Raw genomic sequence first — 27,843 nt, 5'->3', positions numbered from 1 at the left:
AAAACTGGTTCATGAGCTAAAATTAACAAATGTTGGATGTGATAGTGATCGTAGATATCTTTTTGAAAAAAAAGACCCAAACCCAATATAAGTAGTCATGAACACAGTCAGAACTAAAGGACAAACAAAATGCCCCTGCAAAAAATATCAAACAACTTAAACATGAGCTTAGTTTTTTTCCTTTTTTTTTTTTTTTTTTTTTTCTCATGAGCACGTGAACTGAAGAAAGAATTATGATTGAGAAACACGATTTACAAGTGTGGATGAGTTACTGATTTAACAGATTATTTGCTTTGCGGATAATCTTGCAGATTTCAGCAGGGACTGGCAGCTCAGTGCAATCATAATTAACTGGTGATCAAATGTGGTATATTCTTAAACAATGTTAAATACAGGCCCTTGAAAAAGACAACAGCAACAAATGTTTGTATGTGCATGTGTGCGAGTGCTCCATGGCACAAATTGCCATGGCAGGTGCCATGGCCATTCTAAACAACTTTATATCCATCCTCACACTACATGCTGATATCCCGTGGGAAAATCCACTCCTGTGTCACACATTATTTCGAGTGTTAATCCCAGCTCATATTTGGCACTAGAGGAGATTTGCTGCCAGAGGCAGAGGCAGCCAGTTTGACAGAGGCTGAATCAAATAACAAAACCAATATTTAGTGCCTAAAACAGCACTAAAACAAATAATCCCCTTGATAAATATTATTCCAAAATCTCATATTGCAGGCCACATGCCTGATTTTCTGTGTAATAATTAGAAAAAACAGGACACACAGAAACACAAAAGCCCCAGAGACGACATAATGCACAACTGAACATGAGATGGCAGGGTCTTTCCTCTTGACTAAAACATGAGGAGGCTCTGAAATTTCTGAAAACTATTTTTGTCTCAGGAAACGGCATAAAAAAATCTGTTTGTGTGGTATTTGTCACAAACACACAGGATGAAAAAAGTAGTGGCTCATACTGTTTTCTAGACTGACAGTGATCGATTACATGCTCTATTTCACCAGGTCTTAGGTGAGGTGGTCTCACATGGGTTTGCAGGACCACCGTAAGAGCTGAGGAATTATATGCATCTAAGGCATTGACAAGCTGTTTAAGAATATCCATGACAGGATCAGGAGAGTTTGATCTGCTCCTGTTGTGTGAAACAGTTTTCTGTTAGAAAAGGATTTTCATGGTATGATAACCATCTGAGCAATCCAGTATATATTTAGCTCACCGCCAAGTGAACAGTGTGCAGCTGGAAACAAGGTCACCAGAATAATTGAGTGGAAACACTAATATTTTTAAACTTAATAATCACATAATGCAACTTTTGAGGTCCAATTTATCGTCAAACAATTATGAGGAGCAGCAAAACCAATGACAAAATGAGATGAACATATTTTATGTCACAACTATTTGAAGTGTTAATTGGCTAATATACAGTTTCCAAATAAGGAGTAACAAAAAGACCTGGTGACCAAGGAACAAAATCTGAAGACATTAAGGATACATTTAAGAATCATTATGTCATTTTCCTGTATGTGCTGTGTTTCAATACATTTAATCAATTTCTGATTTAAATCACAAAACAGCCACCAAAGAAAAAATGCAGCTGCATGCTGATTAATGTTTTTACCCTCTGTGGTCTAAATTACAAGTGGGATCTTGTCTTGCTCACCTGTCAATGTTTGACAGGTGAGCCTTATAGGTCATCTTTCATTGAACATAAATTGCAGCTCATTTATTGTCATGTATGTTACACTGTGCCAAAAACAGAGCGTCAGAGTCCCATCAAGCAGAGCAGGAGTGAAGTACAGCACTGTAAGACGCTGTAAATGGGAGCAGGGCTGCGGCTGTATCAGGTTACTAACAGTGGTGGGGGTGAGGGGTGGTTTGGATTTGGATTTTTTTTTAGCCTGTGCTATCCTTCATCAAGTGGAGTGTTTATTCAAGATCTGTGTATATTACGCTTGGTGCTTCTCCAAAAATCAGATTGGGTGCAGATAATGCGTAACCACATAAGAGTTGCACAAATTAGGCCACGTAAAAGATCAGATTACTTGTGAAAAGAAGGATAGCTTCTGTGGTAGTCACATTTTATGAAATGCAAATGGAAACAGTTTAAACCAAAGCTCTTCTTTTCAACCAACTTTTTTGAGAATAATTTCACTTTGAGTCTGTCTTATTAACTCACGGCTTGAGGTCAGTCTTACGGTCTTATTTTTTGTTTTTACATGCAAACAAGTTAAGTGGAACAGTTGTAGAGTAGAATGTGTCTCTGCTTGCCATTGAGCGATGACTCTTAATTTCCTCGCAGGCCAGGGCAGACACCAAAATTGTGCAACACGTCAAAAATTAAGTTCACTACACTTGAACAAAATACTGATGAGCATTACTGAAAGCAGGGGAAGGTGTGCATGGCGGTGGGAAGGGTATGATGTACAGGAAGATACAAAAAGGAGCAGCTGGGTATATGGAGAGTGCATGAATTAAAAGTGGGAAAAAAAAAAAAAAAAAAAAAAGATAAAAAGATTCATTAACTTGAAGGATGATGACGTGAGATCTTCCAGAACTAGAGAGGTATGTGAGCAAGCCATGGCCTCGCAGTTATTGCCTCAGGCTTCTGCTGATAGGTTACAGCGAGCTGCTTCTTCACCGCCGATATAATCAGAGTCCTTCATTTGTGTAAAACTGCTCAGATCAGGTATGTTGGGGATCTATACTTCTGGGTTTTCAATGTTACAAACTATTTCTGAAACGCTGAAATATAAATACAGATTAAACATTAACAGCAGTATAACTTTCTGCTGGACACATTAAATTTGCTTCAATAAAGTTTGAATGAAAGATCTGACAAATGTCTCACCGCTCCTGTCGAAATGCCCTCACTTTTGGAATCAGAGACTGACAGATTTCATTTTATCGTCACTATGAAAATTTGATATGCAGGATGTCATTGAACTGAACAAGTGGCTTAGTTATTGCCAAAATGTTTAAAATCTAGAGGGATTTGTGTCCCGAATGTGGAATTGGTTTTAGGGCAGGCAAATATGCAAGAAAAAAATTGTATGATGATAATCAAAAGAAGGGGTTGATGATATGGAAATGATAGTGCACTCATTAACCATAGATCAATATATATTTTGATTTACATGGTATAAACCGAAACAAAAGAAAATTTGGATCATCATTTTCTAAATATGGTGACTGCATAATAGTCTCTTGCTTTAGGGCACCTTTTTTCCGATTTCCAAGTCTCAAGACTTGTGCAAAAATATATTTTTCCTGCCATTCTTGCACAAGTAATTCCTCTCAAGTATCAATACCTCAGCTCTTGACAACCTCACTCAATAAGCAAAGATGGCGATATCCCTTTAATTCACGCCTATCCTTATTGAATGAGCCTGAAAGTCAGAGTGGCAGCAACCTTCACCATGGAACAGCTGCCACCGAGCTAATTCTTAGCCCACTAGTTCACAAACCATAAAAATATTTAACATTCATTTAAACAAGGCAAGGCCTTACACTTATTTCCTTGATTTCAAATGACTCAGGGGGTTTTAAATAACCCCTCCCCCGCCTCCCTTTTCTTACGATGAGCTATTTAAATGATCACAAATAATAAGTGATTTTAGAGAGAATGGGTACAAAAACACACACAAAAACACTAAACAAAAATAGAACAGCCTTGGAATTTATGGTTCTTAACAACTCCATCTCTGTTGAGAATTAAAGAAAGAAAGAATGAGCAACAGACTGCTGAGTTAGGCTTCAGCAGCACGTCCCAACTCCCCTCACAGAAGGGAAAAAGCTCAAAGGCTCTTTCAACACCACACAAAGAGAAAAGGAACGTAAAAGAGGATTATAAAAAAGAAGAGATGTTTAAAGAGAAAAAAGGTCTGGCAAAGCTTCTGTGTTTGGCATTCGGGTCAAACACAACCTCTACTCAGCCAAAGGGAACATATTTCCACCTCCCCCTCCTTCCAAACAGTTTGATGGAGGACAGCTCTACTCCCTTACTCAGAAAGTTAAGAGTTCCAGAAATTTGGGATGAACTAAGATTACTAAGATATTACAGTGCGGATGCAGGCTCATTGTTGCAACCACTGTGGACTAAACAACACACAATTTCATTCTGTCACTTGAAAATAGACAAGTTAGCTGCACATGAGGCCTGAACAGATAGGACCAAAGGGAAATAGTCAAACCACTGACTGCATAGGAAAATGAAAGGAGACCTTCATAATTATTATCAAACTATAAAATTCAGTAAGATGATATCTTAGGATCTGTGTCTGGGTGGGTAACACAGCTGGGCACACCCACAAAAAAAAAAAAAAAAAATGTGACCAAGTGTCTAAGAAAAGGAAATTCCGATGGATGTATCAGTATATGCGATGTCCAATTATCATCTAATGCCACAAAATATCTGTCAGAATATGTTGTATTATTATTGTACTTCTACCATTGTAATTGTCCTACAGGAGCTACTTCACAACAGTTTTATAGCACTCGTACATGCTTTGGGTTGTCCAATCTGTCCAATAAAAGCATGAAGAAAACTTTCCAAAAACATCCCAAAGACTTTCTTCTTTTCACAAAAAGCACTATATTTGTGATATTTATTATTGTGAAATTAGGTCAATCTTGTCCAGACAGCAGATCCTGTTAACTAATGCAGCATACTGTGGCATAGTACACCCACCAAACCACCCAAACCGAAGTTATGGTGTTACAAATCTACCCATTTATAAAATTACCAACTTTTTCAGATAGAAATCTACAGATGTAACCCACTACCTTACGTAATGTGCATTATGCTTTTTCCTAAATCATAGTGGCACTGACTCCGTAACGTATTTCTTGTGGGAAACACTTACATGGGGCTTTGCTGACAATATATTACTTTATTTTACAGAGATACATTCTCCATACAAAAACAATTATCAGCTTTCAAATTTGTCACTGTCTGCCACAAAAGACGGAATTGTTTTCCGCAATCACCTCTACATTGTAATGTTAATTTTCCATTATTTCTTCAGGTCTTTTTGCCTCAATGGGAGCATCACTGTTGAGTGGGGCCTAATGGCAACCATTTTCATTGACAAGGCCATCTTTAAAGAATGACTTTTCATCCCCTTTCAGATTTTCAACATTTCTTTTCAAAAGATCAACTATTCCTACAGATAGACTGCACTCAGGATGGTTCATTTTGTGCATGGCAGATTGAAGGGAAAAAGTTCAAATCTTCAACAGGCATTTCCCCAAAGATTTACTGTTTAGTAATATTCCTCAAATTATATCTGAAATGACAGTGTGACAACCTTAGAACACTGATGAGCAAAATAATGATTGCATATTCCCAATCTTATTTATTTGGTTAGCATAATATACAGTTTCCTTATCAGGATTAGTTTGGATGGATTTTAGACCCTTTTTTATCCAACTAGAGCATTAAATCCAAGTTCCTTATTTGTCGGAGGTTGTATTTCATGACCCTATTTATGATTATTGTCTTATGAATGTGCTGGATGCTGAATCCTTATTGCATGGGGATTTCATTTTCTTTAGTTGGTTTGTTTTCTGTCCTCAACAATGCTTCTCCCCTAAACAGAGCATTGCTTGTTTAGCTTGCACTGCTCCCTGCCCTCAAAACACAATGTCTCTGCTGAACAGCTTGTTTCCTGTAAGATGTTCTACCTACACAACCACTCTCTGCTGCAAGCCATTATCATTAGCTTTTGTTCCTGAGTAAAGTAAGAAGAAACGTCTCATTTTTAATTTCATAAACTACATTGTGGGATCCATGTCCCCTGGCACAACAACAAAGCCGAGACATTTTTCACATAAGCATAATAGTGTAAATGTTGTGAACGCAGTGTAAATGTGAACACAGCTTTGAAATACAGTACTTGTTTTTCTGTGACTTGACGAGACAGAAAGACCTGAGGTGATGGATATCTAGAGGGAGAGCAGTAAGGGACAAATAATATGTGACTGTGTTTGAAAAGGAGGGCAGTTTCAGGTCAAATAAGATTTAGTATAGGCTCAATAGGTATTCAAGGACATCTTCACAAATAACAACCCAAACCTTAAAATCCCAAGATTAATAATACGTGAGCATATCTACACTCAAAATCTTAACTTTCGACTCCTGCGTAGCTATGAACAGGCAAGTAATTCCAGTTTAACAGAACTTTTAAAAATTAATTGTGTACATTTTTCCTGCTACAAACTGTGCCCACCCATTGCTCTACCCTCAACCCTCTGATTGTTCATTTTGTAAATGTCCCTACAGCAAACTGTTATTGCAAGAACCAGTTAAGCTGTGCTTAAAATGTCATTATCCTGGAGTTGGGCTCATTGATTTAGGTTAACCTCATGATATTTAGCTCAGATATTTGTTCATCTGTGTGTCTGGGTGATACCAGGATTATGCAAATGAGTAAGAAGCTGATTTTCACAAAATGAAATGCAGGGGTGAGCAGGGATCAAGGGCAAACCTGTTAAAGTGGGGAGCAGATACACATATCTTTTCTCTGTCACATATGTGGATAGATTACAATTTAGTATGGAACCTTAGAAGCTCAGTGGTGACATGCATCAGGTGAGAGCAAAACTGGTTTGAATAAAATTTTGTTTAACCTGATCTCACAGCACAGGCCAATATGAAATGATGTAACAGCTGCCACCCTTTCAGAATTATCATTCAACTTTTCTTTGCAGTCAATTAAATAATTGGTTATTTCCATAGTTGTGTCCATTACATGAAATAGTTTCCATCAAGTAATCCTGCCAAGCCGCGGGCTTTTATTGGTCTCCCAGCATGTATTTCTAGAGAGGAAGTGGCATCCATAATGACAATAACACAATAAAACACTTCACATTTCCAAATTGCATTCAAATACCGCCCTACCTTTAAGCCATCATTTTCCAACATCATATCAGATTGTAAGATACATTACTCTGTATGAACTAACATTGGTAAAAAGAATTATGTTACACTGGATGGCTAAACAGGGTACACGATTTTTCATGTTTTGGGCAGAGAATTCATTAAATTAAATTCACTTTATGAATCATAAGTGATGAATGTGTAAGCCATACCATCATATAGTATAAGAAAATTAATTTGCTATTACCGAATAGGGCTGCTAAAGTAACTTGAAAATTAATAAGAGATTTTGTTAACTGAGATTATGTGAAGCAGGAACCCCTGAAATAAGAAAAGAACAAAACATGGAAAAACAAAATAGCCCCTTCACTGTGCTTTTGGTTTTCCTCCGCCTGAGCTTTACCTTCTCTTTGCACCCTCTGCTTTCTAAGTCTTTGGGCTTTGAAACTGAATAATTCTCTTTGATCAGGTGCTACCTTGAGGCTCGTTCAGGAGAGCCGACGAATGCAAAGCGTACCTGTTGAGCCCTTTTTAACTGAGGGTGGGCAAAAGTGCTGAAAACTTTCCACCAAAAAATATACTTCTATAACATCACTGCAGATGGAAATTAAAGTTATTTATATTCATATAAGCGACACTTCTCAACAACAGCTGGTAAACACATTTAAAAGCTCTGATTTGTATAATTTAGGTCATCAGTCTTTCTGTGACTAAGTCTTGAATTTGCCAGCTGAGTTTGCAAGATCATACAAGACAACTAATCCATGTGGAAATGTGGCTTTTCTGGTGTCAGGTGGATACATTCCTGCTATGGCAAAGACATATCATCATACGGCCCCTTCACACAACATCCCAAAGGACTTATCAAGCAATAAACAGAAGAAGGGTGATAATTTCACACTAAAGTTGTTGTTTATTGAAAATATATATTTTTTTAGATTTGTATCAATCAACATCATATTCATATTCAAACTATAATTTGAACAATCATATTTAGAAATATATACTTTTTCTTTTTTTTTACTTTCTTCACATATTTTCAAATCCACATGCCTGAGAGTAGCTGGAGTGCTGTCCACTCCATATGTATCCTATTCGAAATTCTGAAAAACCTGACAGAACCGCTTCCACATGATATTACCACAAGCGTTGTTCAGCTCTGTTCTCGCTAACCAACTGTATCTCACAGAATGTTATTTTTTCAGCATTCTGTTTGTTATTCTTTCACTAGGTGAGTATTTTTTAAGAAAGAGCTGGCTTGGTCCTTGTCCACAACCTTACTGTTTTAGCTGTAGCAGATTGGGAACAGGTATTTTCCTTTGAGATAATGGGCCTAAATAGAGACGACTGAAAAAAATGTTGATCTATTGTGTTAAATATTGAAATTCCAAAAAGCTCAACACAAAAATGTTCTACCTGAATAAATATTCTGAGAACAGTGGATGAAAAAAAAAAAATCCTGAAATCTCTAAATCATCCACTTTTTGGTATAATATCATAGGGAAAACCCAAACTGCTGCTGTAGCAAATTCTTATCGTCCTCTTGTCTCATGCAGTCTTCTCTCCCTTTACAAGGCTTTATGCAATGGAGAATTTCAAATTTGAGTTTCAAGTGCAAGTTTAATGGCCAAGTGAGACATAAGCATGGATGATATCACTCTTTTCCAGGAACGAAGGAACATAAAAAAACACTGTCATCTATATGCATCTGTAAGTAGTTTCCTTGTGCTTATAAGGAAAGCAAAGGGAAAAAGAAATAACTATGGTTCCACTGAGCCATAACTGCATATATTGGGCCCTGCGGCAAGTATAGGGTACACAAGTGTGATCAAGAAAAACTCAACAGACCAAATACTGTTACGAATTCCGAAGAGCCCCATGGCATTGTGAATGATGATGCTCATGAATAAAGCACATTCTCCTCCAGCTGCATTGTGAGTATTTGTGTACATCAATTTGAGTCAAATGGACTAGGAGGCTTATATTTTGGCATCCTTTCCTCACAGCTTATTTGAGAACAAATGGTCTTGAAGCCAAACCAAGTAATCATTTCATTTGATATTAAAACTGATCTTAGCATGGCTTTTATTTTACCTCACAACTAGGTTTGTTATATCTATATTAAATTAATGGTGTCTTTTAAATGGCCATACTATAGCCAAATGGTGGTCCTCACAGGTTTAAAAACAACTGTTGTCAATTGACAACTATAATATGAAAGGGGGGGGGGGGGGGGCAATGTTAAGATTAAGCAAAGGTGAATTTTCATAAATCGATCCATTTAAATTCCAAATCAATCTTAGGGAAATGTAATTCAGAATGGATACCAGAGCGCGGATACGTTTCAACAAGTCCTCCAGAACTGTAAGGGATCGTTAATGAGCGTGAACCTCAGGGGGAGGTATATAACATGGTCTGGCTCACTCGAAGTCGAGGTTTGAATGTGGATCATTTTGTCAAATTCAGAGAACAAAGCCCTTGTGCTGCGGTTGAGATAAAGGAATGTTTGTCTGCATTTTGCCTGATTGTCCAGTAGAACACCCCAAGAGGAAAATGTCCAATTAATTAAATTAATTAGAGCATGAAGAACAAGAACAAGAAGAAGAGGTGGAGTGCGTGTTCGGAAGCAGAGAGAGAGGAGGAAGGGAAAGAGTCTGGGACTGAGAGTAGGGACTTTGAATGTTGGGACTATGACAGGAAAAGGTAGAGAGCTGGTCGACATGATGCAGAGAAGGAAGGTGGATATACTGTGTGTCCAGGAGACCAGGTGGAAAGGTAGTAAGGCTAGAAGCTTAGGAGCAGGCTTTAAGTTGTACTATTATGGTACTGACAAGAAGAGAAATGGAGTAGGAGTTATCTTGAAGGAGGAGTTTGTTAGGAACGTCCTAGAGGTGAAAAGAATGTCAGATAGACTTATGAGTCTGAAACTGGAAATCGAAGGTGTGATGCTCAATGTTGTTAGTGGCTATGCCCCGCAGGTGGGATGTGAATCTGAAGAGAAGGAGAAGTTCTGGAATGAGTTAGATGAAGTGATGCAGAATATTCCCAGAAATGAGAGAGTGGTCATTGGTGCAGACTTCAATGGACATGTTGGTGAAGGCAATAGAGGGGATGAAGAAGTGATGGGCAGATTTGGTATCCAGGATAGGAATGCAGAGGGACAGATGGTGGTAGATTTTGCAAAAAGGATGGAAATGGCTGTAGTGAACACCTTTTTCCAGAAAAAACAGGAACATAGGGTAACTTATAAGAGCGGAGGTAGGAGCACGCAGGTAGACTACATCTTGTATAGACGAGGTAACCTGAAAGAGATTAGTGACTGCAAAGTAGTTGTAGGTGAGAGTGTAGCCAGACAGCATAGGATGGTGGTTTGTAGGATGACTCTGGTGACAAGGAAGATGAAGAGGACAAAGGCAGAGCAGAGGACAAAATGGTGGAAGCTGAAAAGGGAGGAGTGTTGCATGGTTTTCAGGGAGGAGTTGAGAAAGGGTCTGGGTGGTCAGGGTGAGCTTCCAGATGATTGGACAACTACAGCTAGTGTTATCAGGGAGACAGGTAAAAGAGTACTTGGTGTGTCATCTGGAAGGAAAGTAGATAAGGAGACTTGGTGGTGGAATGAGGAAGTGCAGGAGTGTATACAGAGAAAGCGGTTAGCGAAGAAGAAGTGGGATACTGAGAGGACTGAAGAGAACAGACAGGAGTTCAGGGAGGTGCGGCGAAAGGTAAAGATAGAGGTAGCAAAGGCAAAACAAAGGGCTTATGATGACTTGTATGCTCGGTTGGATAGTAAGGAGGGTGAGAATGATCTATACAGGTTGGCGAAACAGAGAGATAAAGATGCAAAGGATGTACAACAGGTCCGGGTGATAAAGGACAGAGAGGGAAATGTATTGACAGATGCTAGAAGAGTGATGGGAAGATGGAAAGAGTACTTTGAAGAACTGATGAATGTGGAAAATGAAAGAGAGGCAAGGGTAGAAGAGGTGACTATTGTAGACCACAAAGTAGCAAAAATTAGTAAAAGTGAAGTGAGGAAGGCATTGAAGAGGATGAAGAGTGGAAAAGCAGTTGGTCCTGATGATATACCTGTGGAGGTGTGGAAGTGTCTAGGAGAGGCAGCGGTAGATTTTCTGACTAGATTATTCAACAGGATCTTAGAGAGTGAGAAGATGCCTGAAGAATGGAGACAAAGTGTGATGGTGCCTATTTTTAAGAATAAAGGGGATGTGCAGAATTGTGGCAACTACAGAGGGATAAAGTTGATGAGCCATACAATGAAGTTATGGGAAAGAGTAGTGGAAACTAGACTGAGAGCAGAAGTCAGCATTTGTGAACAGCAGTATGGCTTCATGCCTAGGAAGAGTACTACAGATGCAGTATTTGCGTTGAGAATGCTAATAGAAAAGTACAGAGAAGGCCAGAGGGAGTTGCACTGCGTTTTTGTAGACCTAGAAAAAGCATATGACAGGGTGCCAAGAGAGGAGCTCTGGTATTGTATGAGGAAGTCTGGAGTGGCAGAGAAGTATGTTGGACTGGTGCAGGACATGTATGCTAGCTGTGAGACACTGGTACGGTGTGCTGTAGGGGTAACAGAGAAGTTCAAGGTGGAGGTGGGACTCCATCAGGGATCAGCACTGAGCCCCTTCTTGTTTGCAATGGTGATGGATAGGCTGACAGATGAGGTTAGACAGGAATCCCCATGGACCATGATGTTTGCGGATGACATTGTGATCTGTAGTGAGAGCAGACAACAGGTAGAGGAAAATCTAGAGAGGTGGAGGTATGCTCTGGAAAGGAGAGGAATGAAAGTTAGTCGCAGCAAGACAGAATATATGTGTGTGAATGAGAGGAACCCGGGTGGAGCGGTGAGGCTACAGGGAATGGAGATCAAGAAGCTGGAGGATTTCAGGTACTTAGGGTCAACAGTCCAGAGCAACGGAGAGTGCGGAAAAGAGGTGAAGAGACGGGTCCAAGCAGGTTGGAATGGGTGGAGAAAAGTGTCAGGGGTACTATGTGATAGAAGACTATCGGCCAGAATAAAAGGAAAGGTGTACAAGACAGTGGTGAGACCAGCGATGATGTATGGACTAGAAACTGTTACAATGACCAAAAGACAGCAGGCAGAACTAGAGGTTGCAGAGATGAAGATGTTGAGGTTCTCTTTGGGAGTGACCAGGATGGATAGGATCAGGAATGAATCTATCAGAGGGACGGCACATGTTCGATGTTTTGGAGAGAAGGTCAGAGAAGCCAGACTGAGATGGTTCGGTCATGTACAGAGAAGAGATAGTGAATATATTGGTAGACGGATGCTGGAATTGGAGCTGCCAGGCAAGAGGTCTCGAGGAAGACCAAAGAGAAGATTTATGGACGTAGTGAGAGAGGATATGAAAGTAGCTGGTGTGAGAGAGGAAGATACAGAGAATAGGGTTAGATGGAGAAAGTTGACTCGCTGTGGCGACCCCTAACGGGAAAAGCCGAAAGAAGAAGAAGAAGAATTAGAGCATGAAGGCGGAGTGACACATTACCAAAAAACTCATGCACAATAGCCTTCACTATAACTGACAAATACAGAGAGGCAAAGTACTTCAGCTTCACAAATGCAGTGGAAAATCATCTGATGATCAATTTTGATCAACCGGATTTTGCCTGGACTTTTTCAAACTTGAACTAGTTCACACTCCTCCCTGCTTACTTTATATTTCACAAACAGCGGGACTGTATAAAAACTAGTAGGACTGAAATGAAGTTAAACGGACAAATTTTACCTAGCTAAAACTTTCTACTATTTCACTTTAAAGTATTCAAAGTAGTTATCAAGTAAGTAAGTATACATGCAAGTTATTTCATCCGACTGGAATACTATAATAACTCACGGAAATCATAAACATAATAAGAGATCTGGATTCAAACATCATCGTTGTATCTCTGTACATACTAAGGCACTGGTTCTACCAGTACAAGCTTGAAGAACTAATGGTCCTACAGGATGGACATCTGAACTGTAATCATTTTTTGTCTGTCTACACCATGGTTGATCATTATACTCAAACTTTATCCTTTATTCTGACTTGAACTCACAAACAATTCATCTATAGCTGCTCCTCTGCCATCTATTTGAGTGAGTAGATATCTCATGAAGTCTCTGTCTCACTTAAAAAGTCAGCTCACTTGCTAAAGTTTCTCTTTTGAAGATAGGGTGTGTTTTAAGGTATAATCATCATACAGCAGAATACAAAAAATACCTGAGAATAAAGTGGAAGGTTGTTACATAAGTACCCCAGAAGACCTACTGGAGTGGACTGCCAAGAAGAAACTGCAAATCAATGTGTTGGGAGTTTGTGTGGTTCACTGGTTGGGGTAAAGAAAGGTGCTCTAAACATCAAACGGGCTGACAGATACCTTACACTTGCTGCTCTGCTAGAAGCTTTGAAGCCGCAGAAAATGAGCCTTAAGTCAAGCGATTAATAAAACAAAGCCTATCGTTCCAGAGAGATTGGTGTCTAAATCAAAAATTGTATTATCAAAAAAATGGCTGCTGAATAATTTTCTGGTCTTTACAAACCGCTTGTTCTGTAACAAGTACAGAATTCCAATTATTTCTTTGAGGCAGGCAATGATCAAGCTCAGGATCAAGTTTAACTCAGCACCTATAAGATATATATGTTTTCATCCTGTATTCTAGCATGATTCCAAATTTTTCAGTTAAATATGTAACAAGTATGATCTCCACTCATGTGGTGACATGCAGTACGATGCAATTACATGAACTTTCCACAATTCTACAACCACCTCTATGTTTAGAGATTTGGTTTACAACCACAAATATCAATAAAGACATCAAACCATGGGAACCCAAAGTTTAGAGTAAATGTGTACTGCCATTTTTCTTTAATTTATTTGGTTGTAACTAGTTTTTACCTTCATTTTCATATTTGAGCTTTTAAGTCCTTAGCCTTTGTGAACCTTTTTCCATGTCATCTGGTGAAAAAAAGTGTAAAGCTTAGATAATGTACCACTGCACTATGACCAATTTCACTCGCTCCCACTTCCCACCCTCACCCTCTGTCCTTCTCTTCCCATCACTGGTCTGCCTCTGTTTCCAAGAGTAGGATTAGGCCTGGAGCCCAATGGTATCACAAGGACACTAGAGCTGACAGACTGTTAGTTCAGTTGTTGTGCATGAATTAGGAGCTGAAGCCGGGTGGCTGACAAGGGAGGTGATGATAGAGAAGAACAACGGGGAGGATAGTCTGGCCAAACTTCACAACAAAAGAGCGTTTCAGAAAGAGTTCAACTGGAAAATATTCCCCCCAAAAAATTAATAGTAAAGCAAAACAAAACATGATGCAAATTATAGGGGGAGAGGTTAATGTTTGGATGTTACATAAGGGCAATATGTTGTGCACATTGAGGGAAAGATAGAAATCAATTATTCAAGAAGGAAAACAATCTATATATATCTATATGTCCTCTATTGTAAGTTGCTTTGGATAAAAGCGTCTGCCAAATGTAAGGTAATGTAATGTAATGTAATATATGTAATGGTCAGATTCACATTGCTATTTGACACAGTGAGGGCTCTTCTCATTTTCTTTTTTCACATTTTTGTGAATCACTATTAAGTCTATATATTATTTAGAAATGAATGATGTTTTATTTGTGCCCCCCCCATAAAACTCATTGTTCAAAGTTCATCCTTGGTAAAGTACATTTTGCAGCAAAATAAATAGCAGCTAAAATACACACTTCTATAACAACTCAAAAAACTTTATGAAGTGATGTTTTCGATCTGGATACTTCGGAACAAGTGTGCAGCTAGAAATGGAACCTTCTCAAAATATTATCCTGACACCATGCTATTTGCAGTAATTAATTAATTAATATTAATTAATAACCTTTTTCAGTTCCAAATTTGGAAAAAGTAACATACATGCAATTTTGGAAGCAACCCAATACTGTCAAAAAACCAAAGCAAATTTATCCTCACCATCCATGTGATGCAGCTGGTTTGAAGAACATGATGTTGACTATGGTAAAGAATAATGCTTCTACCGGAGGATATTCTGACTTTTATTTCTCCTCTGTGAAATGTTTTTTTTTTTTAAACTTGGAAACAGGTAAGATATGACATGTTACTAATGAAAATGATCTATCTATGAAGAACATTTAATACAGCAGTATACAGTAAAAGGTTTGCATAGCAAATGAGTTTGTGTCAGAAACCAGCTTTTGGCTTTTCCATCTTTGGGCAGAAGCCTTGAGAGGGAAGCCAGCAGAAGACATTGCTGGTTATAATGTCAAATTTATTTAGTCAAAAATTGTTTTTAATTATGACTTTTAGCTGATCCTTGCAAATGACTTGTCTTATAAGTCATCTGTGGTTGTTTTGTTTTGATGGCTGTCTGTAAATGCCCTTACGTAGACCTGTATAAATCAAGTCTATTTGATTAAAAACCCTTGCTTCGTGACTAACAGTGTACTACTGTCGTACAAAGATCTCATTACATAACTTTCTGTCCTAGGAACAATTGCTCAATCATTCTAGAAAGACTTTGAACTTGATGAGAACACATTCACTGACACGCCTCTGGGTCTGGGCTGGGTAGAATATATTTGCACACAGGAACTTGTGTTTTTATTGCGTCATCTGGGGAAAAAGCTATTTGTCTTGCTATCTGAGATGCACTGACGCATCTACACTGTCTTATCAATGCAGAAAAAGACCAAAGGAAGCAACACACAATAATCTTACACTTTGAGAAAGGACCATCTGGATGACAACCAAAGGTCATATCATAATATTTTGTCTCCATGTCCCATGCAGAGCTGACAATCGAGAATGTCCAGCAGCTTAGTGTACTCATACACTGTCTCTCAATAAAGACTCTGTACTATGACCCTTAAGATGATGAGTTAGCTAAGTGTGCGACCTTAAATACAAAAAGCTTTGTGCCTCTTATCGAATGGAGTCAGGACTGAGGTGGCTGTGCAGAGCCCCCATAACCTCTATGATACTTTTACCACAAATTAATTTCCCTTATTTTTATAAGGGGTTTGATTTTTGCTAAGACACTATAAAGATAGTTCTTTGTTTGTTTGTTTGTTTGTTTAATAAAGCCATCAACTCATCTTTTGTTTCTCTCTTCGTTACAGATATGAGAATAAGTGACAAAACCAAATTTGCTTTATTTATGGTGTATGGTGCTGAATAAAAAAATTCTACCTCCAGTGACCTGGCTTGACTCACTCTACATTTCTTTGACAGTGAAGAACTTTGATTTTTCAAGGAAGTCACTAGACTTTCAGTATTTTCTTTTACCAAACCAAGCACCCCACAGTACTACACTTAAAATGCACATATCAGAATATTTTTTGTTTAGCTTTTGTTACATTGTTTTCTTAGTAGGATGTTTACATCACTCTAACAGGGCCTGTAATAGGGTGTAATGACCCGCAATTGTAGCCCACTTCCTCAAGTTAAAAAAAAAAAGATTTTAGAACAGACACAAAACAGATTAGAAATATTAACTTCATCAGAAAAAAACCTAAAGAGTGTGGTTTAAATATACATCTAATTTCTAAATCTAATTTGTTTGAGGAATGTTTGAAAAGAAAGACTTAAAGAAATGGTTTAGCAGAAAAGATACAGTAAATGATGAACTCACCCTTATGCAGTTTAGGTAATGCAGTGCTTATTTACATTGAACAGATTTTTTTAAAATCTATTTCAAACTTCTTGAATGGGTGACCACAATAAGTATGATCTTTCATGAACTCTTCAGGTTAAAAACACAATATGTAAAATGCAGATATTTGTTATTCTTAATCTAGTTCTCCCAAATAATTGCAAGTCATTATCACTTTTTGTGCTCTCAATTAGATGAGCAGTTCGCTGGCCAACCCTCCCTACAGATTAGTATCTGCTCCTGTACATTTGGAGTTTTATTGGACTGAATTGGCAGCAAATGCAAAAACACCTCGAGTGGTTTAAATGACCTGTTGGCAGGAATCCGCTTTGGAAAGCGGCTCTGTTTTGTCCTTGGTGTAGGGGCTTAGAAAGGACGAGTAGAAATCAAACACAACTATCATTAGTATCTCACACACACACACACACACACACACACACACACACACACACACACACACACACACACACACACACACACACACACACACACACACACACACACACACACACACACACACACACACACTTCGAAGCCAATATACATCAACATTACTAAATACAAGGAAGAATAAGTCTTTGCTGCAGTTCATTTAACTGATGTTTTCTTGCAGGTCTTTGCTTTCCTTTTTGGGAAAAACATTTTTGGGGGAAAATTGAAACGGGCAGTCGCTAACCAGCTGATAAATGTCAAGTTGGGATTTTCTTGCTGCTTTTTCTTATTGATCATAATCTGTGTTAGTGATGCAAACCAATTCCAATAAATTTTTCTTACGGAAAATCTCTTATACAGCTAATGTGCAGCATATCATTTCTAATCTGGAATTGAATCTTGCAAAAGAAAATACAGAACGGGAAAAATATTATTACTAAGGTTTCAGCATTATTTTTTGCCATGACTGATGGCATTCCTTTTCAAAACTCTGTCATGGTGTGACTTACACAGTGTAACTTGGTTGATGCCACACAGATCACCAACCCTGCACGCAAATACTCCATAAGTAAACACAGATTTTTTTCAGTTCAATTTTAGAAGCTTAACTTTAGGTTTCTTTCTCTATTGAATCACATTAAAAGATCTGAGCTATGAACAGTGAATCAAGAAAACAAATTCCTGATGAGATTTTTTACCTTGACTTATTTTAAAATTGAGATTAAAAAAAAATCTGACTGTTAATATACAATGAAATACCCTGCATAAAACCCCCTTGGTTCCAGAGTTTTTCTTTCTTGACAAACCGTGACAGGCAGCAGAGGCCTGTCCCAAATGCATTCATGTAATTAAAAAAAGAAAGTCATCACAATTGAGAACACACGCACATTCAGTACACAATCCTCTTTTCCCTTCCTGGATCAAGTGGGTTATAGAAGAGGAGTCCATTGTCATTGTAGTGAAAGCTGCCATATTAATGATTGCCCCTTCCCCAGATTACAGATGATTACAATAACAAAAGGGTGACCTTTATTTTGACACCAATAATATACTCATCATGCAAAGCTAACATTACAAAAGTAGATTAATCATGAATCATCAGCTTTAGTCCAGGCCATGGGGCTCCCTGGATGGATGAGGACACCAGATCCTCAACCAAAAACGCAGACACCAGCTGCAGGAAAACCACTGATATGCTAAGTGGAAGATTGGAGTGGTGGAATTACATTAAACGTGGGCTTTAATTCATGAATAAAGTCTCAGGGAGAGCTATACTGCTAACTCTGAATCTTCAGATAACTGGAGAGGCTCACTTTTTTATTTTCATATCCCACTCAAATATTTTAAATAGATACTTGTGATTAGTTGTTTGTTCTCTTGTGTTTTCTCCAAATGATTTATCTGAGAACAGTTGTCCTTTCACGGTACCATGAGCCGGCACACTGAGGAGAAACAGCTTGCAGGTTTAAAAGGATTATGTGCTGTTTTGTTTGTACAGTCTAATCTATACAACTAGAGCACAAATAAATTTGCCTATTTAGGCTTTATTGGCCAAGATAAACTAACTAAACTTATTTGGAAGTATTTAACTTATTCATCCAGAAATTATGCATACACCATGCAATTGACCATTCAGGTCACTTCATTTATCAGTTACACTGTATAATAGAATGGTCATACAATTTGAAATCAGTGACACTGTCGCATTCCAATAGACTGTCAACTTCACACCACAAAGAAGAGAAGGAAAAATAACACTTTCTACCCTGTCTGATAACAAGTTACAAAAAGGACTCCTACTGTAAACATGGGATCTGAACACCGTGTGTAACATTTAATCAACAACAGTGTGTGAGAACAGTTTGAGGCCAGCAGGCATTATATAAGAGGAACTTAGGTCAGAGTAAGTACCATAACCTGTGATTTTTACAGTAACTGTATCATCTTCTCAAATGAAATAGCACAAATTAAATTTTTAACTGTGACATACAGTATGAAATGATTGCAGTAATAGGGGACATGTTTCAAGGACAGCAAGAAGTGTCAAAATAAAGACAATGCAGCAAAGGGAAAAAAAAACAACAGAGGCTGGAACATTTTTAAAGAAAAACTCATCAAGTCAAATCTTTTCCTTTCGGCTTTTCCATTCAGGGGTCAAACTTCTCCACCTAACCCTATTCTCTGTACCCTTCTCTCTAACTCCAACTATCTTCATATCCTCTCTCACTACATCCATAAATCTTCTCTTTGGTCTTCCTCTAGACCTCCTGCCTAGAAGCTCCAAATCTAGCATCCATCAACCAATGTATTCACGATCCCTCCTCTGTACATGGCCAAACCATCTCAGTCTGGCTTCTCTGAACTTCTCTCCAAAACATGTGCTGTCCCTCTGATGGACTCATTCCTGATCCTTTCCATCCTCCAAAAGAGAACCTCAACATCTTTTACTCTGCAACCTCCAGCTCTGCCTCCTCTCTTTTCATCAATGTCACTGTTTCTAGACTATCCAGCAGGTCTCACCACTGTCTTACTTGAAATCCTCCAACTTCTTGATCTCCACTCCCTATAGCTGCTATTTTCATACATTCATGCTTGACAACTGAAAGATGTCAAAGCACAGCCAAAATGAGATTTTTGGGACCACAGCAAAAAAAAAAAGACTGATAAAGACTGTCAAACAATAACCGCTATGCCGATAACATGCATAGTATCAGCGCAACATGGGCGACTGTGAGTCGAAGAAGATGAGGAGAAAGGCTTGTTCGGAAGCAGAGAGAGAAGAGGAAGGCAAGAGTCTGAGACAGAGTAGGGACTTTGAAAATTGGGACTATGATAGGAAAGTGTTTGTCCAGGAGACTAGGTGTAAAGGTAACAAGTGTGAGAGCATAGGAGCAGGTATTAAGTTGTACTATCACGGTACTGACAGGAAAAGAGATGAAGTAGGAGTTATCTTAAAGGAGGAGTTTTTTAGGAATGTTCTGGAGGTGAAAAGAGTGTCAGATAGATGTCAGATATGCCCCATAGGTGGGACGTGAGTAAGAATAGAAGGAGAAGTTCTGAAATTAGTTCAATGAAGTGATGCAGAATATCCCCAGAGATGAGAGAGCGTTAATTGTTCCAGACTTTAATGGACACGTTGGTGCAGGAAATAGAGGTGATGAAGATGTGATGGGCAGGTTTGGTAAACAGGATAGGAAATCATAGGGACAAATTGTAGTCGACTTTGCAAAAAGGATGGAGATTGATGTAATGAATACTTTTTTTTCCAGGAAAAAGGCAGGAAGATAGGGTCACTTATAAGAGTGGCAGTATGCAGGTAGACTACATCCTGTATAGATGATCTTAGGAAGGAAATCAGTGACTACAAAGTAATGGTAGGTGAGAGTGTAGTCAAACAGCATAGGGTGGTGGTTCATAGGATGACTCTGGTGAACAAAAGCTAAAAAGGACAAAAGCAGAGCAGAGGACAAAAAGGGGTATTGTATGGTTTTCAGGGAGGACCTGAGAAAGGCTCTGGGTGGTCAGGGAGATCGTCCAGATGACTGGACAACTACAGCTAATGTGATTGGGGAGACATGTATGAGAGTAATTGGTGTGTTGTTTGTAAGTAAAGTAGATAAGGAGACTTGGTGGTGGAAAGAGGAAGTATGGGAATATATACAGACAAAGAGGTTCACAAAGAAGAAGTGGAAGACCGAGGGGACCAAAAAGAACAGACAGGAGTACAAAGAGATGCAGCATAAGGTAAAGTTAGAAGAAGTAAAGGCCAAGCAAAGGAGGTATGATGACTTGTATGCTAGGTGGGACAGTTAGGGGGGATAGAGTGATTTATACAGAATGGCAAAAAAGAGATAGAGATGAAATGCATCTGCTGTACAAGAATCACCTGTACAGCAGGTTCAGGTGATTAAGAATAGAGAGAAATGTACTGATAGATGCTAGAGGAGTGATGGTAAGATGGAAAGGGTACTTTGAAGAGCTGATAAATGAGGAAAATTAAAGAGAAGAAAGGGTAGAAGAGGTGACTACTGTAGACCACAAAGTAGAAGAGATTAGTAAAAGTGAATTGAGGTAGATATTTAAGAGGACAAAGAGTGGCAAGGCAGTTGGTCTTGATGATATAACTGAGGAGTTGTGGCAGTGTCTAGGAGAGGCAGCAGTAGAGTTTCTGGTTAGATTATTCTACAGGATGAAAGAGAGTGAAAGGATGCTTGAGGAACAGAAAAGAAGTGTGACGGTGCCCATTATTTTGAATAAGGGAGGTGTACAGAATTGTGGTACTATAGAGGGATAAAGTTGGTGAGCCATACAATAAAGTTACGGGAAAGAGTAGTGAAAATGCTGAGAGCAGAAGTCAGCATTTGTAAGCAGTGGTATGGTTTCATGCCTAGAAAGAGTACTACAGATGCAATATTTGCTTCAAGACTGCTGATAGAGAGGTACAGAGAAGGTCAGAGGGAGCTGCATTGTGCCTTTCTGGACCAAGAAAAAGCATACAACGGGCTGCTGAGAAATGAACTATGGCATTCTTTGAGGAAGTCTGAAAGGTCACATAAGTAAGTTAGGCTGGTGCAGTCGATATATTCGAGATGTGAGACGGCGATGAGGTGTGCTGGAGATGTGACAGATTAGTTCAAGGTGGAGTTGGGACTACATCAAGGATCAACTCTGTACCCCTTCTTGTTTGCAGTGGTGATGGACAGGCAAACAGTTGAAGTTAGACAGGAATTTTCATGGACCATGAAGTTTGCAGATGACACTGTTATCTGAGAGCATGGAACTGGTTGAGGAAACTCTAAGGCCACGAGAGCAGAGCAATGGAGAGTGTGGAAAAGAGGTCAGGAAACAGGTTCAGGCATGTTGGAACGGGTGGAGAAAAGTGTCAGGGGCAACGTGTGATAAAAAAGTATCAGCCAGAATGAAAGGAAAAGTGTACAAGACAGTTCTAAGACCAGTGATGATGTATGGTTTGGAGACAGTGGCATTAAAGAGAAAACAGGAGGCAGAGCTGGAGGTAGCAGAGATGTTGAGGTTTTCTTCAGGAGTGACGAAGATGGATAGGGTCAAGAATGAGTCTATCAGAGGGTAAGCACATGTTAGATGTTTGAAGATCGGAGGAGGTCAGAGAAGTCATACTGCGGTGGCTCGATCATGTGCAGAGGAGTGATAGTGAATATATTGGTAGAGGGATACTGATGTTGAAACTGCCATGCAGGAGATCTAGAGGAAGACCAAAGACAGGATTTATGGATATAGTGACAGAGGACATAAAGTTAGTCGGTGTGAGAGAAGAGTAAACAGCGAACAGGGTTAGGAGGTTTATTCACTGTGGTGATGCCTGAAAGGAAAAGCCTAAAGTAAAAAAAGAAGAAGATAGCCTGTCCAGCACTATCATAAAAGAGGATGAGGATGTCATGTAACCACAAGCACCACTACAAAATCAATACCCTCAATCCACCAATGTTCCATTTTGTTAGCTTCCTCTGCTAAATGTACAGCCCGAGTTGGCAAATCAGAAGGAAGGGGACATGAAGAGTAATGCATTATAGTTCTACTGAAAGCTGTAGAATTCTACAAAGAATGTGTTAACTTTGTAACAGATAACATCAGTGATAACCTGCAACACTTATGTTAGTCTTCATCATGATCTGCACAGTGTAAACCACATAACCAGAACTCTGCCAAGATAATATCATGACATTGTTTATGATCCAGCCATCAAATTGTTTTCAGTTTTATATAGTCCATGCAAAAACAACTTTTTAACAACTTTTTTTAATACCCTAGGCATACATGTGAATTGATAGAAAATATAAGTAACATGCTCATTTAAGCTGGATATTAACTGAAAGTAGTACATTTTCAACAAGGGTTCTTTCAAACAGCAGCAGTAGTCTACTGAGCTAGCCTCCAGAGTAACCTAAAATAGAACTGTTGTGGGAATTAATGCTCAAACATATTTGACTTATGAGCAGTAACTCAAAAATGGATGACAGATCATCTTACATGAGAGTTTGCAAAGGCAAACTGAAAAACATCAAAGTCGGCGTCAATTAAAGTAATCTGGAAATAAATCCCAATATCCCCAAATTCACTCTGAATCTTTACCCATGTAGTCACAACTATCACAAGTTTAAATAAGATTTCAAATGCCACCAATCACAATGTTTTGCCGGTTTTCAGAGGCTAAGGCCCATTACGTAAGATAGAACATACTGTCAACCAGACCTCGCAGCCTAGTATCGCACTTGCCTTCCACATACCTGACATTACTAAGCAAATCCTGTACACAGTGCGTGAACACCAGGGTGTGTCTGCAGAAAAGGTGTGCTGCAGAAACTACGCCTGCATCAAAACGGCTGCCTGTAACATCTGGGTTAACCTGATTTGGGGCATTCATGTCACATGGTTTGAAGGTCTGACATATTTCAGCAAGGGGTGGAAAAAAGCAAGAGTTCACACAAAATCAGCATCAAGTTCCCTCAACAGACCAGAAAGTCAGAGAACACATCTCAGCACATGGTGGACGACAGGAGGAAACCTGCTGTAGTTACAATGAAGGACCACTAGAAACTGACAATCTCATGTCGCTCCGTCACCAAGCTGAAGTGTTTCATTGTGTTAGCATTTAAAAGCAACAATTCTCTCTCCCGAAATACAAGGTGTCCAAACGGAGTAAGGAATTAAACTTAACGTAGGTTGAGATAAATAAATAGATAAATAAATAAAAGACAAAAAAGGGAGACAATATGGTAAGACAGCTGTGCACAGACCTGCACCTACAGTACATGGCTGTAGTAGCCAGCGCTAACAGGCCTTCATGATCCGCGTCTATCAGTATAAAATGTGAGGTTCATACGTCTTAACTGGTTGCTCTATGTCTGAAAGACGACGAGGAGTAATGCAATATCCGCGATTTCATCCACAGAGGGAAAAGCACTTCAATTAAATAAGATACAAATGTCGGTTGAAGAAAGATGCCTAGTTGGTCTATCTGAGTGGACAAAGACCCCAGGTCAAACCTGAAGAGTCAGAGGAGCAGGCTGAGCATTTTGTCCCAACTTTTGCGGTTGTTTGCTGTGACCATGCATTGCAAAGAAATGAAAAAAACAGCATATTCAAAGAGACACACTGCGCTGTTAAAAGTGCTGAAGTTGCTCAGTTCAGTTGCGGCTGTGAGCTTACCTTAGTGTTCGCTCCAGAGAGAATGGGCAAGCGGCGACACTCAACACGACAAAAATGAAAAGCCGTCCGGCAAATAATAAGTTACTTAGCCTGCGTGAAAGATACACAGCTAGTGTTCAAACAAGCATATTCTTGTGTTTCACCGCTTTTCATTTCTTTAAAACAAAGGAGAACAATATTTTGTTCGTCCTAGCCGCGCTTGTTTTTCTGTCGCAGGCTTGCCGACTGCCTCCACCTCAGTCCCTCGCGTCAAGCTAATTGGGCAAAAACGAGTACTTCCGTTTCGAACCTTCAAAATAAAACACATTATAGTTCACTTCTTGTGAGCCTACGGTCAGGACTTCTCGATGGTCAAACAAAACTCGATACTCAAAAACGTACAGTAGACCGATAAAAGCAACTCTGAATTCAAATAATGAAACGTTTGAAGGCAATACTTTACATAAGAATACATATTCCCTCTTGTTCTTCAAGCTTCTTTTGCTCTTCTTCTTCTTGTGATTGTTATTGTTGATGATTCACGAAAATACAATTTCTATTATTATATTCATTGCCAGCATTTTAAGGTGACCGGCCCAGAGTTCATTTTGATTGGGGCAAAATGCATGTTGATGTGTAGCATGTCATATACCTCTAGTGACAAGATGCTTATAACAAGCTCCACATAATTCACGTGCACTTCCGCTTTAACAGCTAGTGAAGAGTCACTTGTTAAAAAAAAAAACAACATCATTTAGAATATTAGCGACGCCAGAAACACTTGATGTGAATATTAGGAGTGATAAACTTAAGAACTGGCCCACCTTTTTCCATGTAATACTAATGTAATTGGACTGACAGTTTCCGGTCTCATTCTGTGAGGGGGGGGGGGTCTATGGTGACGTCATCAAACGCTGGGACTGGTACCGGACAACGCCAGGGTGCAGGCGACACGTTTTGGCGGAGGATGTCGCCCCTCGCTGGCGACAAAAAGAAGCGTGGTTGTCGAAGGGTTATTCCAGGATCGCTGATAACTTCAAGAAACTCTTTTGTCCTTGTCTCTCTTCAAACGATCTAGGTATTCGTCCAATGATTTAACAGCTTTATAAGCTAATGGACGGAGCAGCGTGATGCATGAGCCCGAGGTCAGTCCAGCACTTGAAAGAATAGACCAACTGTTTCAGCCTCATGTACACATTTTATCAAAACGTAACGATGCCGAGGGCTTATAATTAATGCCTCTGTCACTGTACATAAAATTTATTGCTCTCATTTAAAAACATAAGTGGTCATGATGGTTGCAAAATGCCTGTTTGTTTTCGTTATGCATTCGGTAGTCAGAAAGATTCAGCCTCATGGCGCTCAAATGGGGAGATAGATTTATTAATAATCTACATGTTTAACATGTGACTGTTTCTGTTAGAGGATTTAAGGAAAGTTTATCTCTATTCTATGTAACTGGACGAACAGATTATCTATTGATGGATTTTTTAAAATTGATTCCACAGTGCATCTTAATGTTGACTTCGAAACACTGCACTGCAAAGGTTTATGTGTGGTGCAGCTGTACAGTAGTTTTCTTTGGTGTACACTCCAGAGACCCGATAAAAGTCTAAGGACAGCACAAACCTTTTTTTCCTGACACTAAAATGAAAGTAGTTGAGGGAAAGTAAAGTAAATGAAAAGTAAATGAACTGCTAAAACAATTTCCTGTAGGGTTACTTTTCAATCACAAGGGGGCAGAATGCTTCTGGCAGAAACAGCCCTAAATGTCTGCATGGTAGAAGAGTTAATGTTTATTTAGTTTTCATTTAAATTTAAATTTATTTAGTTTATCAATTAAACGGCCTACACAAAGAATAATCAATCCCGTATATTGGGAAGAGATGCTTTATCTCAGATTTTGCTAAAGCAAATTTCATTCCGTGAGTCACCGGATTTATAAAAACCATAAAGTAAATCAAATACAAGTTTACAAATATGGAACACAAAAATGTTGGCCAAAGCAGAACAAAATCCAGGCAATGGAATGACAGTTACAAAAAAACTAACTTATTTAATCAATGTCTTTTTATCTCAGCATCACTCCTTAAGAAGTCTGTACATTAATTAAAGACTTGAAGTTTTGAGACTTTGTGAATGAAAGAGTTGTTTGACGTCTATAGATGGTCCTGTGATTGACAGGTTACTTGATAAACACCGCCTCTAGTTCAAATAGAACTTGGATGCACTGAATGAACAAATTTATGACCATCCCTTCTATCGATGGTAATGGTAATAATGATGTTTCTGACAAAAACAAGAACAGATGACAAAATGATGACACTAAATAGATACACTTGTAAGACAGACAAGACACTTGGCGACCAGGGTTGGGGGAAAAAAAGTATTGTAATGGTATATTATAATATTTGTTTTTATCATCTTCAAGGGTTTGATCCAGATTAGATTAATAAAATATTTATGATAGTGAAAATATGAACTGAGTTAAATAAATCCAAGCCTCAGCAGGACATTTCAGCATCATTCTTGGTTAAATTGGATTAATTTGCCTAGTTTTGCCTTCTTATTTAACTCCTTTTGACTGAATAAGTTAATGAAAATAAAAACAAATATTTCTATCAAAATGTAATTTGTCTTGGTAAGTCAAAATGACATGACTGTAAAGGAATTATTAAAAAAAAAATCTTATCATTATCTATATTATGTGAAGGGATTATTGACTTTTATGTGGATAAAACTTCTTTTTCTGAAGTTTCCACAATAACTCAGACAAACACCCCTTCACTTTCACTCTGATTTAACTTGGACGATGACAGTCATACCCCAGCTGATCAAATGAATTGGAAACCAATCAGACAAATTAGTAAAAGCACATGATTATTTACTCCAAATCCATTAAGGGTTAAATCTGGTTTCAACATGGTTGCTTCAGGATAATTAGAAAGTGCTGAGGTTTCTTTGTTCACAATTCCACCCCAGCATTTTGTTTCAAATTACAGTGTATTCATGGATTTCTTTTATCATGTAATTTTTAGCAGTGCAGTGTTGTGGTTTTGGCACTTCATTCCACAACCCCACTGGTGAATACTTATTGAACATTTATAACTCGCTGGAAAAGTGTGTCTTTCGTCTCCTTCCTCACTTAAATCCCAGAACAAACTAGCTTTCAGTTGAGGTGGAGTTACACTTGTCTAATTGCTCTTTCATACTGTTTCCACCAGGATGTCTTCCATTTCAGATCAGCGCCCTCATATTGTCAGCTGCTAGAGGCAAATTACGGCACTGAGTGACTGCTGGAGCCCTGGGAGCAGCTACAGTTACACACTGAACAAACAATGGTGGAAAGTCACCACACTTGAAGTGGTTAAATTCTTTTTTGTTGCTGTTTTTGTTCCTTTTTTTAAATTCTCACATTTATCTACCCTTAACTGCTCTGAATGAGGGGTTTTATTGATTAGGGGTTTTTTTTTTTGGTGTGACTGTATGTGTCATCGATGTGTTATACAGCACCAAATCTGTACAAGTTAGATCAGGGTAAAATAGCTATGGCATAACAAAATTAAAATTCTCTATTCACTTTGACTGATATTTTAGTGCGGACAATATAAAGAGACATGTACATTTTTGTTCCAACTAAATTATTTCATACCAAGGGAT

At 38.7% G+C, this 27,843-nt stretch overlaps 1 protein-coding gene across 1 annotated transcript in view; it reads right to left on the bottom strand.

Annotated features, from left to right (window-relative positions):
• nck2a (NCK adaptor protein 2a) overlaps nucleotides 1–24,473 on the bottom strand; it is a 35,195-nt gene extending 10,722 nt beyond the window's left edge. Inside the window, exon 1 of the mRNA XM_086145114.1 lies at nucleotides 24,205–24,473. The gene's annotated coding sequence lies outside the window, so the exon portion shown is untranslated. The remainder of the gene's footprint in view (nucleotides 1–24,204) is intronic.
• Nucleotides 24,474–27,843: the final 3,370 nt, after the last annotated feature.

The sequence above is a fragment of the Fistularia commersonii genome, chromosome 4 (genome assembly GCF_037954325.1).
Source record: "Fistularia commersonii isolate RoL2024-O1a breed Wild chromosome 4, RoL_Fcom_v1.0, whole genome shotgun sequence".
NCBI classification, from domain to species: domain Eukaryota; kingdom Metazoa; phylum Chordata; class Actinopteri; order Syngnathiformes; family Fistulariidae; genus Fistularia; species Fistularia commersonii.
The sequence above is the reverse complement of the archived record's forward strand: the minus strand, read 5'-3'. Positions and strand labels throughout refer to the sequence as shown.